This window comes from Ursus arctos, unplaced genomic scaffold, assembly GCF_023065955.2.
Source record: "Ursus arctos isolate Adak ecotype North America unplaced genomic scaffold, UrsArc2.0 scaffold_16, whole genome shotgun sequence".
NCBI classification, from domain to species: Eukaryota; Metazoa; Chordata; class Mammalia; order Carnivora; family Ursidae; genus Ursus; species Ursus arctos.
The window spans coordinates 47,535,443-47,553,117 of NW_026622830.1; the positions used below are offsets into that span (position 1 = coordinate 47,535,443).

A 17,675-nucleotide genomic window follows, 5' to 3' on the forward strand; every position below is an offset into this window, starting at 1 on the left:
AGGATTCTGGAAACTTGTGGACAAAAAGCCACCACTGTGTCCCTGTGGTCCTGTTCTCTGTCCTCAGACGAGAGGAGAATGGATCTTCATTCTCCAAATGTACTGCTGGAGTGCAGGCTGCTGGCCTGTGGGGTGAGGGAAGTGTAGGCAGTGAGGAGCTGAGAAATCAGCTCATTTTAAACCTTCCCAGTCATATGGACTTCTTGCCACTTGGATGTAGTGCCTAATTTAATTACAGCATTACAACCCCAGTGAAAATATGTGGGAGGTGCTAACTGCGCAATTTCAATGAGATTTTTATCAAAATTGTCCAGGGACTCTGGCTCTCCTCCTCCTCCTCCTCCTCCTCCTCCTCCTCCTCCTCCTCCTCCTCCTTCTTCTTCTGTTATGTTAGTCGCCATACAGTACATCCTTAATTTTTGATGTAATGTTCCATGATTCCTTGTTTTCATATAACACCCAGTGCACCATGCAATAAGTGCCCTCCTTAGTACCCACCACTGGCCTATCCCAATCCCCCACTCCCTCCCCTCTGAAACCTTCGGTTTGTTTCCCAGAGTCCATAGTCTTTCATGGTTTGTCTCCCCCTCTGTCTCCCCCCCTTCATTATTCCCTTCTTTCTCATAATGATCTCCCTGCTATTCCTTATGTTCCATAAATGTGTGAAACCGTATGATAATTGTCTTTCTCTGCTTGACTTATTTCACTTAGCATAACCTCCTCTTCTTTATAGGGAGCCCAGGTACCAAGAGGGCAATTTGGCCATGGGTAGAGTGAGCCAGGAAAAGCATCAGGAAACTGCCTTTTCTGTTAGGTATTTCATGAGTGTTTCAGGGAAGAGGGCAGTAAAGAGTTGTGCCTTTACGAGGAAACCGTTCTCCTGGAGCTGAGCACTGAGAAAGGAGGTAGGCGTGGGAGAGTCTCACAAACAGGGGCTCACAAACTGTTTCCTCCCTTCTGGAATAAATCTGTGAGAAGCTAAAACAACGTGAAACAAACCATAACATTTCCAAGGCCCTGGAGGATACTTCCATGGATGATGTGATGTTTCTTATTTTCTTCTTGGCCAATAAATTTACTGTCAGTTTCCGTAGCACAGAATAATCTTTCCATCATTTCCAGTGGCTCCTCATGTTCTGTTCTGGTCGTTGTCTCCCTAGGACAATCAGAAGCAATGAATGGATTGTGTTTAATGTGAATAGGATGTGGTTTGGTGGCCCGTGGCAAGTTTACTGCTGTTATAAATTTTGGTGAGTAGGCAGGCCTGGAAATTGTTTCCTGCTGATCAAAGATCATCTCTAGACCAAAAACACCCTTACCCTGCCGATTTGGGCAGATGTTACAGCCTTAAATGCATATATGGATCGCTGTCGTCTGTCTTCCTCCCCAAACATCACCCCTTGGCATTCCCCTTGCGCCCAACCCTGAAGTTTCTTAGCTAGACGTCAAACCAACCAGACCTTCCCTTACCTCCAGACTTTCTCGCTGGGCTATCTTCTGGAATGCCTTCTCTCCCTCATCACCAGGCTGGTCCTTATGAGAAGGGTGGGACTCAGCTCAGACAGCACCTCTTACAGGCAGCCTTCTGACCTCCCCAACCCCATCTGAGTCAGGTGTCCCCACCACCTGCTTCTGGTGGTCTGCACGGGCTCATGTCAAAGCCCCACCATGCAGGGTGTGGTTCTCTGCTCTCACTTGTGGGCTACCTGAGACGGGGTGGGCTCCTACCTGTTCACATGTCCTGCCATCTGCTCCCATGGCTGGTACATGGTTGGGACTCAGTTCAGGACTGAGTTGGAGAAATGAGTTCTGTCAGTTTTATTGGTTATATGGTGGGGGGAGGTAGTGTTATTTTTTCCTTTCTAGCTGAAGAGATTGCCCAAAAGTGTAAAAAAAGAAACCAGTGCATTATGACGAAAGTAAAAAACAAAGTTCAAGTTGTCAAAGAGCCTTTGAGTGGGAGAGCTTTCTTCTGCTTTCCGCATTTCACCAGGAGGAAATGGGAAGAGGGAGCTGAGTGGTTTACCCTGCATCAGATGCCCTGTTCTGCGTCATGGTGGAGGGCTTACATCATCACGCTGTCACCTGGTACTTTCCAGGTGCAGCCCCTTGAAGTTCACCAGCACCCCCCAGTCTCTGCCTCATCTTCCTTTAATTATCAGGGAAGCCCACAGACATATGGCAGCATTCGGTCATCACACCTGACCAACACACTCTTATGGTAAACAGGAGGAGAACAGAGAAGCAAGGATAAAAGTGAATCTCACTCTGTATGCCTGTTCCTCAAAGCCGTCCCCAAGGGGGCCTCCTTGTATGTGCGTTAATAAACCTGTGCACGTGTGCAGTTTGGGTTTACAAATACAAGAGGACCAACGTACATTGCAACTTGCGTTTCCAAATAATGTAAATACTTTTGGTATCGATATGTAGAGATTAGCATCAATGTTTTTAGTGATTCTGTGGTGTTCTTGTATGAATGTGTACTGTCTAATCATTTCCCTAAACACGAGCACAAGACTCACTTCAGTTTCTCCTTTTGCAAGCACACCGACAAGTGAAATCCCATTGAATCAAAGATCACACGCGTGTAAACTTAATAGAGACTATAAATTGACCTCCAGGAGTCTGTGCCAATTTTTATCCTCACCAAGAAGATTTGATTGCCAGCTTCCCCACCTGGGCTCAGGGTTCAGTTTTCACTCACCTGACAGATAAAAATAGAGAGCTTACCGCTTTTCAATTTGCATTTCATCAGTTACTACAATGTTAAACATCTTTGCGGTTTTTACTATTTCCTCTATAAATTGCTAGTTCATACCATTGCCTATGTTTTATTGGGCTTTACATTTTATTGATTGGCAGACACTCTTTTCATATTATAGCTATTGGCCTGTTGGCCGTTAGCTTTATCATCCCATTTCCTCCCAGCAGACTTGTCACTAGTGGTGTTTGCCATACAGAGAAGTCCGGGATCTCTCCGCGGTTGTTGGAAGGAAACTCAGAGAGCACGGGGTCCAGTCTGCACAGCTGACCAGGGCAGATTGTGGAGCACCTCACCATGACCTCGCAGAAAGCAGAGAGCAGTGCTGGTGCCTCACAGACACCATCTGAACGAGTGTCTACAGAGCAACCGCAAGAGCAGCCTGGCTGCGTGACTCCATGGCCTCCTGTGTTTCCCAGATGGGAGGAAAAATGGGCTTCCACCTGCCCCCTCCCACCAACAGGAGGCCCCCCCAGCACATGGAAAGAAAAGTGGTAAAGATCGCCACTTGTTCCAGGCTGGGCTCTCTTCACGTTGGTGAATTATGAACTCCCGTGGAACCAGGTGTACTTTCTTCCTGCCATGAGATGAGGGCAGAAGAGGAGAAAACTGTGTGCAGAAGAGTCCTATCGTCCTGCCGTAGAACCCTTTGCTCAGGTCACATCTGTCTACATGCACCTCCTGCATAGGCTTCACAGAACCTCCTACTAAGTCGGTTTCCTATTTCTATTTTTACTTATTCTACTTTCTCTTGTCATTCACCGGTTTTGTGACTTTCCACTTTTCTGACCGGTTTTTTCATGCATTGGTAGTCTCTTGTAGTTTCCTAGCGGGGATGCTGAGGAAAGAAAGTGACGGGCATGATAAAGGCTAGTTGGATGCCAGCGGACATTGCCTGTTTTCCTAAATGAACAATGTGGTATCTTCTGGGAGCTACATGGTCTTCCCCCCACTTCTTCTGTCTCTTATTAAATACTTGTGTTTCTAAATTGGAAAAACATCTTGGTGAGGAGGGTAAAGGGATACCTTTTTATAGCTTTCTTTTTGATGCATTTAAAAAAACATACATAATTTTTCACGATTGCACCAGTGTAATTATTCACACCCCCTTTTTTTTTTTTTAAAGATTTTATTTATTTATTTGACAGAGATAGAGACAGCCAGCAAGGGAGGGAACACAAGCAGGGGGAGTGGGAGAGGAAGAAGCAGGCTCATAGCGGAGGAGCCTGATGTGGGGCTCGATCCCATAATGCCGGGATCACGCCCTGAGCCGAAGGCAGACGATTACCCGCTGTGCCACCCAGGCGCCCCTATTCACACGCCCCTTATTTTTTCATATAATCTTTTCTCCCCCCGTGTTGTGCTTGGGTCCCCACACGAGTTCCCCTCCTGGGCGACTATGTTAACCTCAAATGCCCACGACGGCCTCTCTATCTTCAGCCATTTGTATGTGCACATCTGTGTACTTCTGCATGAAGTACTCCTACCTGTGGGGGTCCTATCATTTATTTCAAATTAGATGAGATTTGACACACTTACTGCATCTCAGTGTTTTCTCTGACAATACTTCGCAACACTCTTGAAGTTTCTCACTAAACCCCTATTACTCTTTTTAACATCCATGCAGAAATCTACAGGAAGATACTTGTAATTTACTCAACTGTCTTCCATCACTGTGCATTTACTCTTTCTGGGTTTTGGGGGGCACTATGAACAAAGTTTCAGTCAAATTTAGCCTTTGGTGAAAGTTTGTATCCCTATTTACTGGTATATAAGATTAAACTGGAAGTAAGATCCTTCCATTATCGAGGAAAACAACTCTTTTTCATCATACATATTTTGAAAGCAATTTTAATGTAGCATTATAAGCAAACCCTATCTTGGCCAATCGTACAGAGAACTCTCTTGAGAATGTCCCCCTCTACATCTGCCAGGCATTGGTCAACCTTCCCCTGAAGGCAGTTCCCTACAGCTTCAGACAATTCCCTGGGAGCCATCGGCAGCCCATCCTTCCTGCAGTCGAAGAAGGGGCATTGGCCTTGAGGAGGGGTCAAGGAGTCAGGGCACAGCACCCACAGGACCCACCACACACAGCAGAGGTGCCAGATACCTCGCCAACAGGCCAGTGAATGAAGAGCGAGCAACAAAACGCACTATGCGTATGTGTATTTAAAATCCACCCAGAGCAACATTTTCCTCAAGACCCTCTTTCTGCCCTCCTGCCCCCTTCCCTCATTAAATAATCTCTCCCCAGCAAAAAAAAAAAAAAAAAAAAGGGTGCTGGCGAGATGGGAGCGAAAGTGGAACTGCAATGACAATCCCTCAATTCAGAGAGGAGTGTCCTCCAGTCCCACCTGACTATCAGATCTTCTTCAGAAGCCTCTTGCTAACCTGGAAAAACCCAGGAAAATGTGGGCTCCACTATCCTCCTGCCACAGGGGAGAGCTTTCTCCAGTGCTGATATCCCTTGATGTGATACATACCAAGTCATTAAAGTCCTAAATTCCAAATCAAGGAAAGGAGAAGGCAGCTATTCCAGAAACAAAACAAACAAGCAAAGAGCGAAACAGATGCTTCCCCAGCAAGCACCATCCAGGGATCCAGCACCAGAGGCAGCAGGTCTCACCAGGAGGAGGGGCTGCAGGAGCAGGGATGACTGTGGGCGGGCTGCATTGCAGTTCCTTCATCCTGTTCCCCAGAAAACCTCTCCACTTCCTGTGGACTCTGTGTCCTCATAACTCCCTGGATACAATCCAGGGCCATCATGGAAACATCTTAGACCCTGCTGAGACCCTGTGGGATTAAATGCTTTGACCAAGCCCACAGCTGGTTAGTGGTCAAGCCAGGACTCCTACCTGCCTATCCAGTGTCAGGGAGAGTGATCCCTCCAGACATCACATTCCTTAACCTCACAAGGATCATAAAACGTGAAGGCGAACAAGTCCTCTAAGCAAAGAAGAAAAAAAGCCACCAGCACAACCCAGCACTGCCACCTCATATGGATGCTGAGCCCCTCAGGGACAGCACAGGCTGAAAGGGACCCAGACACAGCTGGGACAAGCAAGCCAGCTCCCATAGAAAGCAAGATGGATGGGCCATGTTGGCCAACTTGGTGGAAACGGGGTCACAGTATACCCAGTGGAAGCCTGGGTGAAACCTGGACTCGTGGAAGCCTGAATTGGCCCCCAGCACACTGCCACGTGCCAGGAGGAGCGGGGCTTCCAGGGAAGGCGACTCTCTGAGCCTCAGAAGCCAAAAGCTCACCTCACCTCACCTCACCTCACAGGACACAGGAGTGGGAGCCCATTGCCAAGGGTTTGTCTAAGGCCCTTTGGCATTGCGTTGCCATGACAACACCCTATTTGAGACACACCCCTCTCCTCCCACCTCAGTGAAGAAGGTCCAGGAGGCCGCAGAACAGCTCCCCACCCTGGCACACGGGGTGAGGTCATCCCCTGGGGCACAGGAGCCTGCTCGCCAGCCCTCATCTCTCTGCTCCAGATGCAAAACAGGATTTTTTACAAGAAGGGACAACAACTGAAGAACATGCAAATAAGAGAACAGCAATATGGTGGAAGGTAAAAATAGAATTGGTGTGTTTTTTAAATGTGGCCCTGGGTGAATATCTATAGATGTGATTGCTACTGAAAACAAACAAACCAATCCATGGAAAAAGGCAGGGCAGTTGTCAACATAAATGGCGTAGTAAATGTGAAACCAGAGCCCTGGGCTCCCCCACGACTCTCAGCTCAGGGCTGTGATCCTTTCCTTTTCCAAGTGCATAGAGTGAACACACCGTGTTATTTATGAAATATCCCCCCAGTGGCCCACAAATGCCCAAGGTCACAGGCCAGGCTCTCAGGCCTTGCACTGAAGCAACAGGCCGCCTGGGCCTGGAAAGCCAGCTGCTATCCTCACACACTTCCTCTCTCCAAGGGTGGTCCAGAAAGATGAACAGGGGGCCCAGGAAGTAGAGGTGAAGGAGGTGTGGTCCTCAGGGCAAAAGTGACAGAGATGCTCACATGAGTATAACAGAGCCACCTGCAGCCGTCTGAAATGTGGAGACAGGACAGGTTGGTACAGAGCAGCACAAAAGACTTGCCTTTTTGAGGTGAGTGGTGGCCAAGGAGAGTGTGACCAGGTTCAGGAGAGAGCTGTCAGCTGGCCAGCGAGGGACCTGCATCCCCAGCAGAGGCCCGCCCCAGGAGCCAGTCAGGGCTCTGCATCAGAGGGAGAAGTGTGCAGTCAGATCAAATGCACAGACAGCAGAGTGCGGGGTTCTGTGCTGCGTCCCAGTATCCTCAGTGCTGGAGGAATCTTTGGGTCACTGCCCTTGAACTTCCCCCACTCCGAGGACCCACACTAATACCTCTCAGCCACACACACTCAGAGATGAATTGAGGGGTCAGCCTGAGGTTGTCTAGGAGTAAATGGCCCCTGCATATCAATTTTGGCTACCACCACAGAAATTTTGGGTGGTGCATTAACTATGAAAACAATGGGGAAAACTGTAAAAACAACTACATTTAAGAATTTAGACTGTTCCTTCCAGTCCCTTTTTCTATGCATTATTCTATATATAAGTAAGATTAAGTCTTAAAATCTACTGTTTTGTAACTGATATTGTGAGCATTTTTCATATAATTAACAACGCTCAGTGAGCATAATTGTTACCTAATACCCCACCATAGGGATATAACATGATTATTTAATTACTCACCTTTTAAAGCATTTAGATTTCTCCCAACTTTCCAGTCTAATAAATAACACTATAGGGTTTTTTTTTCTTTTTATGTTTTACTTAAATTTTTGCTAGTCTGTACTGTCACTTCTTAAGAAATAAAGCTTTTCTTTTCTTTTTTTTTTTTTAAATAAGCTTTACTTAAGATGATTAAAGCAATTTAATTCTTGGTTATCTAGTGGCCCTGCTGTGGGGAGACTTTTTAAAACAAATGTGTTTTGTTTATTATGAAATTGGTTTTCTGTGAAATGGACCAGAAGGAGGGTATTTAAGAGGAGATCAAGAGAACTGACATGTCACCCATACTACAGCAATTACAAGAAAGCTTGTTGTGCACACAAATTCAAGTTCTGGGGCTCTCTTTTCTGGACATCACGGGGTAGACCCCCAGTTCTGTGGAGGCACTGAAACTGATAGATGTCCACAGGCACAACCAGCTGCTGCACGTATGTCAGGGAGGCACCCCACACACCGCAGGAACCCCCAGGTGCAGCCGGACGCAGCTGATCATTCTAAAGTGCCCGAACATTCGTTTGTGCTCCTGAGAATTTTTATGTGTCCCCTATGAGTATTTAAGAGAGAGATCTGTTCTTCATCTAGCTTTTAAAATCTTTGATCCCACCCCCCATACTCACCCATTTATCTCCAGGAAAGTAGAGGGACTTTTGCCTAGAGATTGAGAATGATGGCAGCAGTTTCCATTGATGAGCACCTGTTATGGTCCTGGGGTGGAGGCTGTCACTCACTGGCTGTGTGATCTTGGATAAAAGTTCACCTCACTGAACCTTAATCCCACATTTCCAGGCTCACATTAATGGATTCATATGCAGACGTGTTTAGCAGGAAGTATCTAAAACTTACGTTGAAATGTGCCCCAGGAAAGACAGCTTGATGGATGGGCATAGAGTTGTACAGATGAACAGACATCTAATAACATAAGTAGAGCAAAATGCTAATGGCCAGCTGACATCGTGGATATAGAGGTGTTTGCTGTAGGTTCTTTCAACTTCTCCTTATGCTTAACAATTTTCATAATACATTGTTAGGGAAAACAGTATTAATAATGGCACATACTTCATGATGCTGTGGAAAGAAGGGATGAGATGAGACAAGTAAAGTGTCAGTGTGGTGTCTCACATAAAGCAGTAAGTCAGTCTGTTATTGTTGCTAATATTTGTCACAACAACCTGCTAGATAGGTATCATAACTCTGTTTTAGGGAGAAGAATAAAATTGGGTACTCAAAAACTAGTGAGTAGTTCAAGGGCTGAGCTAGCTTCTTTGGGCCCTGGATTTGAGCCAGGAGTGCCTCTCCCACAGCCCTGCCCTGCCCTCCAGGTCCCCAAGGGTGGAGCGCTGGAAGGGGGACCTGCATCTGTAGTCACCGCTCCTGGTCTCACCTGCTCCCATCCCATAGCCTTGCCTTGTTTTTAAATAAACCTTTTACTTTAGAACAGTTTTAGATTTATAAAAATTTACAAAGGCAGTACAGAGAGTTCCCATCTACCCCTTGTTCAATCTCTCCTCTTGTTGACATGTTAGGGTATAGTCCATTTATCACAACTAGTAAATAAAATACATCGTACCAAAGGTCTGTAGCACAAAGCATCCGTTGGCGGTGTTACCAGTCCTTCCCAACGTCTGAGACCCTTTCACAGACACGTTTGGAATGTTTTAGTGGCTCTGTCTGGTATTTAGTAATTTCTTAAGAAGTTACGAAAGGTCTTTATTTCTTAATCTTAATCTGTCAGCTTACAATTTATTTATCATTGGCCATCTATTGTGGTGGACGAAGACTTGTTTTCTTAGAAAACAACTCTGTCCCTACGGTCCACACCCCCCATGGCAGCTCTGCCCATCCCAATACAGTCATCACGGTGTCTCATTAACTCATTATCTACAGCGGACGTCCAGTCACGGCTCTGCCAAGTGCACTGGTATCGTTGCTCTTGTCCCAGCATCAATTACTCTAGTTCATGGACTTACTCTTTCTCTTTACCACACTCACCAATAGCCTCTAAATACAATTTTTCATGATATGACCAAACGTATCAGATAAACTATGGATTCCTTCTTATTTTCCTGGAGACCACACTCCTGGGGTCTTCTGTCCTCCTGCTCTAATTTAAATTCACTGCTCTTTGATGTCCTCCCTTTAATCTCATCTTAGGGGTTCCTTTTCATTCCTTTGTGTTTTGTTTCTTGGATTTCAGATCTGCTTTCAGGAATACTTATCCTTGCAACACATGCTACTGTTATCGGTGTTTATCTATGCAAGGAAATATGTCTTGCATTCCAGCAAGATGGCAAGCTGTCCAACATGGCAAGACACAGAACCATGCAGACCCTGGGTAACTTATTTCCAGGAAATAGGTCTGGGGACTGTGGCTGGGCTTCTAATTCACTTGAGGGAAGAGAGAACATGGTGTTTGGGCAGGAAGGACCATGCACAAATCCACAGCCTCAGAGCATGCCATCTAGAAAATTTTTCCCTAGGCTTCAGAAACCAGGGAGAAAGCTCTGTGTCTGTCCTGGACCATCAGGGCACAGTCAGAAACTCAAGGACCAGGCTAATCCTAGGCATGGGCCCCAAATTTACATATAAGCATGGTGCAGGAACCCTGCTGAGAAATTAAAATACACATAGATTCAGGATTTATGCCACAGACAATAAAAAGATGCTTTCTAAGGACTGACAGTTTTACAAACCAACAAGGAGGAAAATAATCCTAGCTCTTGATAAAACACAATAGAACATTATAATCTGTACAAGGGGGAGAATCATACAAGGATGTGGTCAGCAGATTGACCTCCCAAAACAGAACTATTACTTCCAGAATTCAATTATCTCAAAACAACTCATTTTTAACCTGAGATTATTATAGAACTCTACAACAAACTCAAAGAGATTAAAATAATTGAAATCACTTAAGTGACTAAGAAGGAATAGAAATCCATATGAAAGAATAAGAGATCCTTTTTAAAATGTTTTTAAAAACCCAAACTTGGAAAATGTACAGCTAGGATTTTTAGAATTGGAAAGTATGGAGTGCCTGTGATAAAATCAAATTGACTGGATGCAACTGAAGAAAGAATGTGTATGCCAGGAGATAGATACATGGGAATCATCCCGGTAAGAGAGGTGGGAAACAGGAAGGAGGCACAGCACACAGAAAGAAGGGTTCCAACATGCAACCAATAGGAATTCCAGGAGGAGAGAACTGAGGACAGAATGAGGTAGTAGTAATATTTAAAATGGTAATGGCTGGAAATTGTCCAAAGTGAAGACCGAATAATCATCAGACAGAAGTAGGTCACTAAGTTCTGAGCAGAAAAAAGTAAGCTGAATATACATTGTAAAGTGCTAAATACACACACCATGCTGTGGCTTTAGAGCATGGATTGGAAGAATCGACAAAAGGCAACAAAAGCCGTTCATCTCCCTATTTTACTGTTTTACCCCTCGCCATTTCATAGTTACCCACATAGTTGACTGCCACTTATATATAGTGAACTTCTGGTTTCATAACTCCAGCCCAGATGCATATAGACAAATATTTGTCTTTACTTGGATGTCTCTCTTCTATCCCTGTCCCTCACTTGTGCTGGTCTGGAAGAGGCATCTGAAAGATGCACATCTCAAGCTCTCCCACCCAAACTCCCTTCCCTCTTCTTCAAGCAGACAGTAGCTTCCATCCTTAAGGGGCTCACCAGACCTGCATGCAATGGGCCTCTCTCTCTCTCCATTCTGTTCTCTCTTCTCTGGCCTCACAGGTCCTTTCTCCCTATGCTCCACCCTCAGCCTGCAGCACCCCTCCTCCTGCTTATTCCCACAATAGGACATCTCCAAGCTCAAGCCCTGAGTCCCCAGGGAGGGCTTCCCTGACCCCCAGGTCAGGTCATGCTCCTCTGTACCTTGTTTTCATGGAACCATTTATGACATTAATGTTCAGCTCCCCAACCTTTTATCTTCAACTCTTTTATCTTCAACATTCAACACAACATGCAACAGCACCTTGCATGAGGATGAAACTAAAAAATATTCCTTTAATGAATGAAGTATTTCAAGGAATGATTGTGCAGTTAAATCCCAAACACTTGAGTGAATCAGTACCTTTTCCATCATGAATTCAAACACCATGATGACTTGTGAATGCAGCAATGATGTGTCCCGCAGACATGCCCCCCTCCACACCCCAAGCTGTAAGCATCACAGTGTTTGCTGCTGAGATTACGTCTGGCTCTGGCGGCTGGGCCTCTGTGTTGCTGCATTTGGCTTGCTCCCTTGTTTCTAACATTCAGTCAGTCCTCTTATGATGGCTTGCTTAACAAGGAGCTGGATTTGAAGTTGCTAAAACTGTTTCGCATCTGCTGCCAGCGAGTAGCTCGCGCTGGTCCCTGTTTGGGGTTCACTCCTAACCGGCTGGCCTCTTCCCCGGGAAACTCGCTGCCTTCTGCTTGGCTGCAAGGCCTGCCAGCTGGGGTTGTGCATTCCAACATTATTTCCTAAGGGACCTGTAATTTGTTTTTATTTTCCTGCTGCAAGAATTCCTGACCTGAAGCAACCCCAAATGTGTGATGACATAGTGGGAGAGAGGGAGTCAAGTCTCAGAACTTATTTTTGAGTCAAGTGGAATGAAGGTGAGGTGGTCGTGGCAGGCATCCCTGGGACATGACACCAGGGCATACCCCAAGGGACAATAGTTGTAAACCACACAGGAACCTCCACAAACTACCTCTGCTGAAAGGAAAAGTGTCCACTTCAAGACAAGGGATTCAGTTCGGTTGACTTTGCATCTTCGTCCCTCAGCAACATGCCTGTGAACCAGATTGCCTAAGACTGTTTGTGTCCCCACATCCAAATGTGGAAGCCCTGACCCCCAATGCAATGGCATTTGGGAGGTGGAGCCTTCTAGAGGTATTGGGTTGGGATGAGGCCATGGGGTTAAAGCCCCGTGATGGGATTAGTGCCCTCCTAAAGGGATAAAAGGACTAGAGTGCTCTCCCTCCTCCATGTAAGGACACAGCAAGAAGGCAGCCATCTGCAAACCAGGAAGAGTCCTCACCAGAACCCTGATCTCAGACTTCCAGCCTCCAGAACTGTGAGAAAGATGAGCCCCAGGTCTATGGTACTATGTTACAGCAGCCAAAGCTAAGATACAAATTTCCAGTCCCTCCCCAACCTCCCACAGGCCTCTCTTGCATGTACCTAATTACGAGTATAAAACACTCATTTCCCACGTTTTGTTTTGTTTTGCTTTTTAAATCCCAAATGAAAAAGGGAATTTCCATTTGGAAACCAGGTTCCAGCTGGACCAGCCATCATAACTGGGATTATTTTCTGAAAGGTGTCCACATGTCTCCTGCTCCCCCTGAGTCCTTGAGAGCTATCATTTGAGAAGAATTCTGATATTTCAACGTGAAGTAAAAAGTGCCTGTTCTTTCCCACAAATGCCTGTTGGGCCACATCCCCTGTGCTGCATTTCGGGAAATGTTTGGTTCAAAGAGGATGTTTCTATAACGCTGCTTTTCCTTTCCCTATTTTGAGAATGTTTGCCTCTGAGACATGATTTGATGTGATATGAATACACAGTAGACAGAGTCCCCTTTATTCCACTGCATCACCCCGTTTCAGCACAGATGCATGGATTTCAAGCTGTGGAGAAATCACCATCATTCACTCTGCCCACATGCACACCAACTCCTCACCTTCGTCCCCCAGGTTCCCCAACTGGGAGCAGAGTGCAAAATCACAAATTCGCTTATGTTAACTTCTTTATTAGACCTTCTAATGAAGTGCCGGATGTCGGAGGCAAGCTAATGAGAATCTGCTTGGTTGGAATGGATTCAAAAACAAAGACAGAAAATCTGCTTTTATTGGATTTAAAAGAATAGGGGAAATTTTTTAAAGACCCCAAATGCCAGTAATTTAAAACCATCCTTGTATGCAGGCAATACAGCTTAGTGGTGAACCGGGGTGTATACACGGTCCCTGGTCTGTCCACAGGACCTCCCAGCATCAGAGGGGACATATGGGTTCCTCAGAATAGTATTTGGACATGAATTTTGGGGCTTCAAAATGAGATGCTGGGTTTCAAAGGTCAGGTCTCTACTCTGACATCGAATTTGACTGGAAAGAGCTCAGATGTGGACAGGGGAGCTTCCTGGAGACTAAGGCAGATGGAAGCAGCTCTGTGTAAAGCAAGGTTACACACTAAGATCCATCCCCAGCTAAGGTTCAAGCTTGGCTTGAGGGTGCCTTGATTCCTGCCAGCCAGTGTTGGAGAAAGAAACCTGTCCTCTGCAGCTGACCAGCACCAGGTGCTCTCATTACAGCCCACTGGGTTGGGGAGGAGGTACCCAGGGTCTGAATATTTTGGTTCCTAAGACTGTTGAAATGGCGTCACATGAGGATTTGCTGGGAATTTTCAGCCCTGCAAATACAAGATAAATTTAGTGGTAGCAATATATACTGGTGGTATGAGCTTCTCTCTCCCCTGCCCCCCCTTTCTGAGCCCAGGTGTAGACCTGCAGCTTGTAGGTCAGAGGGGCAGCAGGACCATCTGCTAGTGCAGACATCTAATTTGCCAGAGAGACTGCTCAAGGCTGAGGGCTCACCTCACATAATGGGGAGACCTTTCTCCCTCCTCCTTCCTTTCCTTCCCGTTCTCTCACCCTCTCTGGAGCCCCGTGCTGGTTTTCCTTGCTGAGCTGCTTCGGGGGAGCTGCAGCCACAGGAACAGATGGCGCCTATTCTTCCATCAACATCCCTACTGGCAGCGTGGGAAAGCTGGCTCACCGTTAGAACGCAGGCTATTTGGTCTGCTCATCTGTGTTTTGGGTAAATGGGCCGACATTCCTATTCAGATGATCCACATCCCACAGGGTGCAGATGCTTTCAATTGAAGCAATAATGAGAACTATAATGAGCAAGGGTGCTCAAAGATGGTTTGGCTTCCTTGTTCTGACAAGAGGCTCAGTCCACCAACCAGGAGAGAAGCCCGCTGACACAGCTTCATCCATCTGACTACAGTGATCCCAGGCGGTGTGGTTGAGGGGGTTAATTTCTCTTTCATTTCCTTTTTAAAGTATTTTTGAGCATTTTTGGGAGGCAGCACAGCTTAATGCAAGAGCATTCCTCTAGAGTCAGACTTACAGGTTTCAAATCCATCACTTTAACAGTAGTGTGACTTCGAACAAGTTTCTGTCCTTCCCTGTGCTTCAGTTTCCTCCTCTGTAACTGAGGATAACCAGAGTCATTATGTCACGGCATCCTGGTACTAAGACCCAGTACCTAGGACAGAGTAGTGAATGTTCTGGTGATCTATTGCTCTGTAGCTAAGTATCGAGTGGCTTGAGACAACAAGGACTGGATGCTTGTGTGTGTGTGTGTGTGTGTGTGTGTGTGTATTATGATATATATAAATTCCTAGGTCTGTTGCTGGGAAAGCCCAGAATCAATGAGACCTCTAGAGTGACAAGCACACCCAGTGCCCAGATCTTATTTTCTAACACCATTTTCCAATAAAAGGGATCAGGTCTCCATGGGGAAATGGCTGATTCTAGGATTTGGGCAGGAAATATGCAAGATGAATATGGAACAGCATCCTATCGTACAAAAAGGAAAAAGTGCTCCAAAAGCAAAAGGATGGGAGCATGTCAAGGGGACACGGGAACCAGCCTAAAAGAGCTTTCAATGGTCAAAGTGACAAAATAAATAATGTACTATTGAATTATAAGCCAAAGTATAATGTAAATATCCAAGGGTCCAAACTGATATAAATAAATGTCTGGATGAATCAATTCTTGGGGAGAACACACGAATCTCCCATATAGATGAATTCTAAATACTTTATGTCGGGACTCCACCTGAAGAAAGTAAAGCATATGTCCCATATCATAAGGGTGGGCTGCGTAGTGACTTCCTATGACAGAGGACAGTATGGAAAGGCAGGAAGAAGAGTGACTGTGCGGTGGAGAAACCTGACAAATATTACCTCTGCTAGGCAGTCAAGGTCAGCAGCCCCAGTGATAAGCCCTGTTGATAGGATGTAATCTTGACATGAAGTGATTAGAAGGGTACTTTATCTCTGTGGACTTCCTCCCCAAAATCCTTTAGATAACTCCCAATAGAGGGGCATCATAGAAGGTATTTTACCAGTTTTCCTCAGCACTGTCAAGGTCGTCCAAAACAGGGAAAGTCTGGGAAGTTGTCACAGCTAAGAGGAGCCTAAGGAGACCTGACATCTGAATGCAATGTGGTATCTTGGATGGGATCCCGGGACAGAAGGTGGACAGTAAGTTTTTAAAAATGGAGTTTAGTTTATTTCATCTTTAATTCTGCCTAATAATAGAATTTCCTATGATCTTGTGATCACTGTCATTCCCTAACAATCTGCATTCTGAGCACCTGTGACCCAGAAGCAGCAGGAGGGGCTGGGGCACTGGGTAGGAGTGTAGAGGGGCGCCCTGGGCAGGAAAGTGGGGGTCGGAGGCACCAGGAGGCGGGGCAGAGTGGACGGTCCCCCTCGCCCTCCCCAGAGGCTCCCATTTTGCCTGGGTTCCTCTCAGTTTCTCCGGGCTCTCACTGAAGGAGTCCCAGTCTTCCAGCCCTCCTCTCACAGGCAAACAAAACAGGTGTGTGGGGAAACCACAGCAAGCTTCTCTCAAGATGGGACCGGAGGCCAGCCTAGGGGGGAGAAAGTGTCAACTGGCCAGAGGCTGCAGGCTGGGAGGCCCCTGGGAAGGCCTCTCAGGAGCTGGGCGCTCTCCAGAGTTTGGCAGCTTCTCTAATCTGCACGGAGAATGCGAGATGATGGTAGTTCACATGCCCCACACGAGCTTGTGCATTTGTTTCATAACCAGTCTCATTTCTGCTGTTTGGACCGAATTTGCAACAGAAGACCCATTGTCTTAAATGGCTTAAATAGAACAGTTGTTTAGAAGGGGGAAATCATAAAAGCGTACGTGGAACAAAGTACATGTGAGGAAAGAAACACGTGTGTTGAGGATTGGTGTGAGACGCCTGCCTCTGGGAGGTTCTCCACCTGTGTGGCTGAAGTCCAAATTATCTTGCTGCTTTCATTCAGAATGTTACATGGAGTCTGTCTCTTCTTCAAGTACAGCTCTGAGTACCTTGTCAGTGCGTAGCAAATGTTAACAGTAATAAATAATGGAAACAACCTTTGTAATAATGCAAAGAAATGTAATCCAGTCAGACAGATATTGGTACTAGAGGCAAAATGAGCCATAAAGTAGCCAAAGTGCTATAAATATCCGGAGAGATGGTTCTGGAGACAGCATGTGTCTTTGGGAGCCTGTCACAAATCTTGGAGGCTGGTGGCAGGTGCTGGCATTTTCTTCTCAGTCTCTCCCAGCCGTGCCTGAACCCCCGCTCCTCAACAGGAATGGAGTAAATGATCCACGGGTGACGTGGAATGTGGAAACATCTGACCTTACCCAGTCTTACCCTCAAAATAAGTGTAAGAGAAACAAACCGGCAGGGTATCTCTTAGAGAAAATCATGAGTTTACTAGAGCCTCAAACACTTCCAGCCAAGGGGCGCCTGGGTGGCACAGCGGTTAAGCGTCTGCCTTCGGCTCAGGGCGTGATCCCAGTGTTCTGGGATCGAGCCCCACATCAGGCTCCTCCGCTATGAGCCTGCTTCTTCCTCTCCCACTCCCCCTGCTTGTGTTCCCTCTCTCGCTGGCTGTCTCTCTCTGTCTAATAAATAAATAAATCTTTAAAAAAAAAAACCACTTCCAGCCAAAAGAAGTGAAGACGCTGACAAAGCTTGTAAGAAACTCAACCCAGAGCTAAGAGAAATGTTGGCACAAGGTTCCTGGCCCATCTGTGAAGGATCAGAGCCCAGATCATTTGGGACATTCCAGATCATCTCAAGAAGAGGAGATGACCACCTAGCGGGGGCCAGTGCACGTCCCCATGAGAGATTCCACAGTCACACGAGGCAGGTGTTCTAGGGACTGCCATGCTGGACAGCACAGACATAAAACATCTCCATCATCACAGAAAGCTCTCCTGCAGGGCACACCCCTAGACAGTCCCTCTCTAACCCAGCCTCTGACCGTCTTCCTGGCTCTTCTCGTCCCCCTCCTCTCCTGGATTCCCTGAGGGGCAGCAAACCCCTCTCCCTCTGTCATGCAGAGCACTGCTT

At 46.3% G+C, this 17,675-nt stretch overlaps 1 protein-coding gene across 3 annotated transcripts in view; it reads left to right on the forward strand.

The window, feature by feature from the left end:
- Positions 1 to 17,675, forward strand: part of SYNDIG1 (synapse differentiation inducing 1) — a 191,848-nt gene that overhangs the window by 164,413 nt on the left and 9,760 nt on the right. The window lies entirely within an intron of this gene.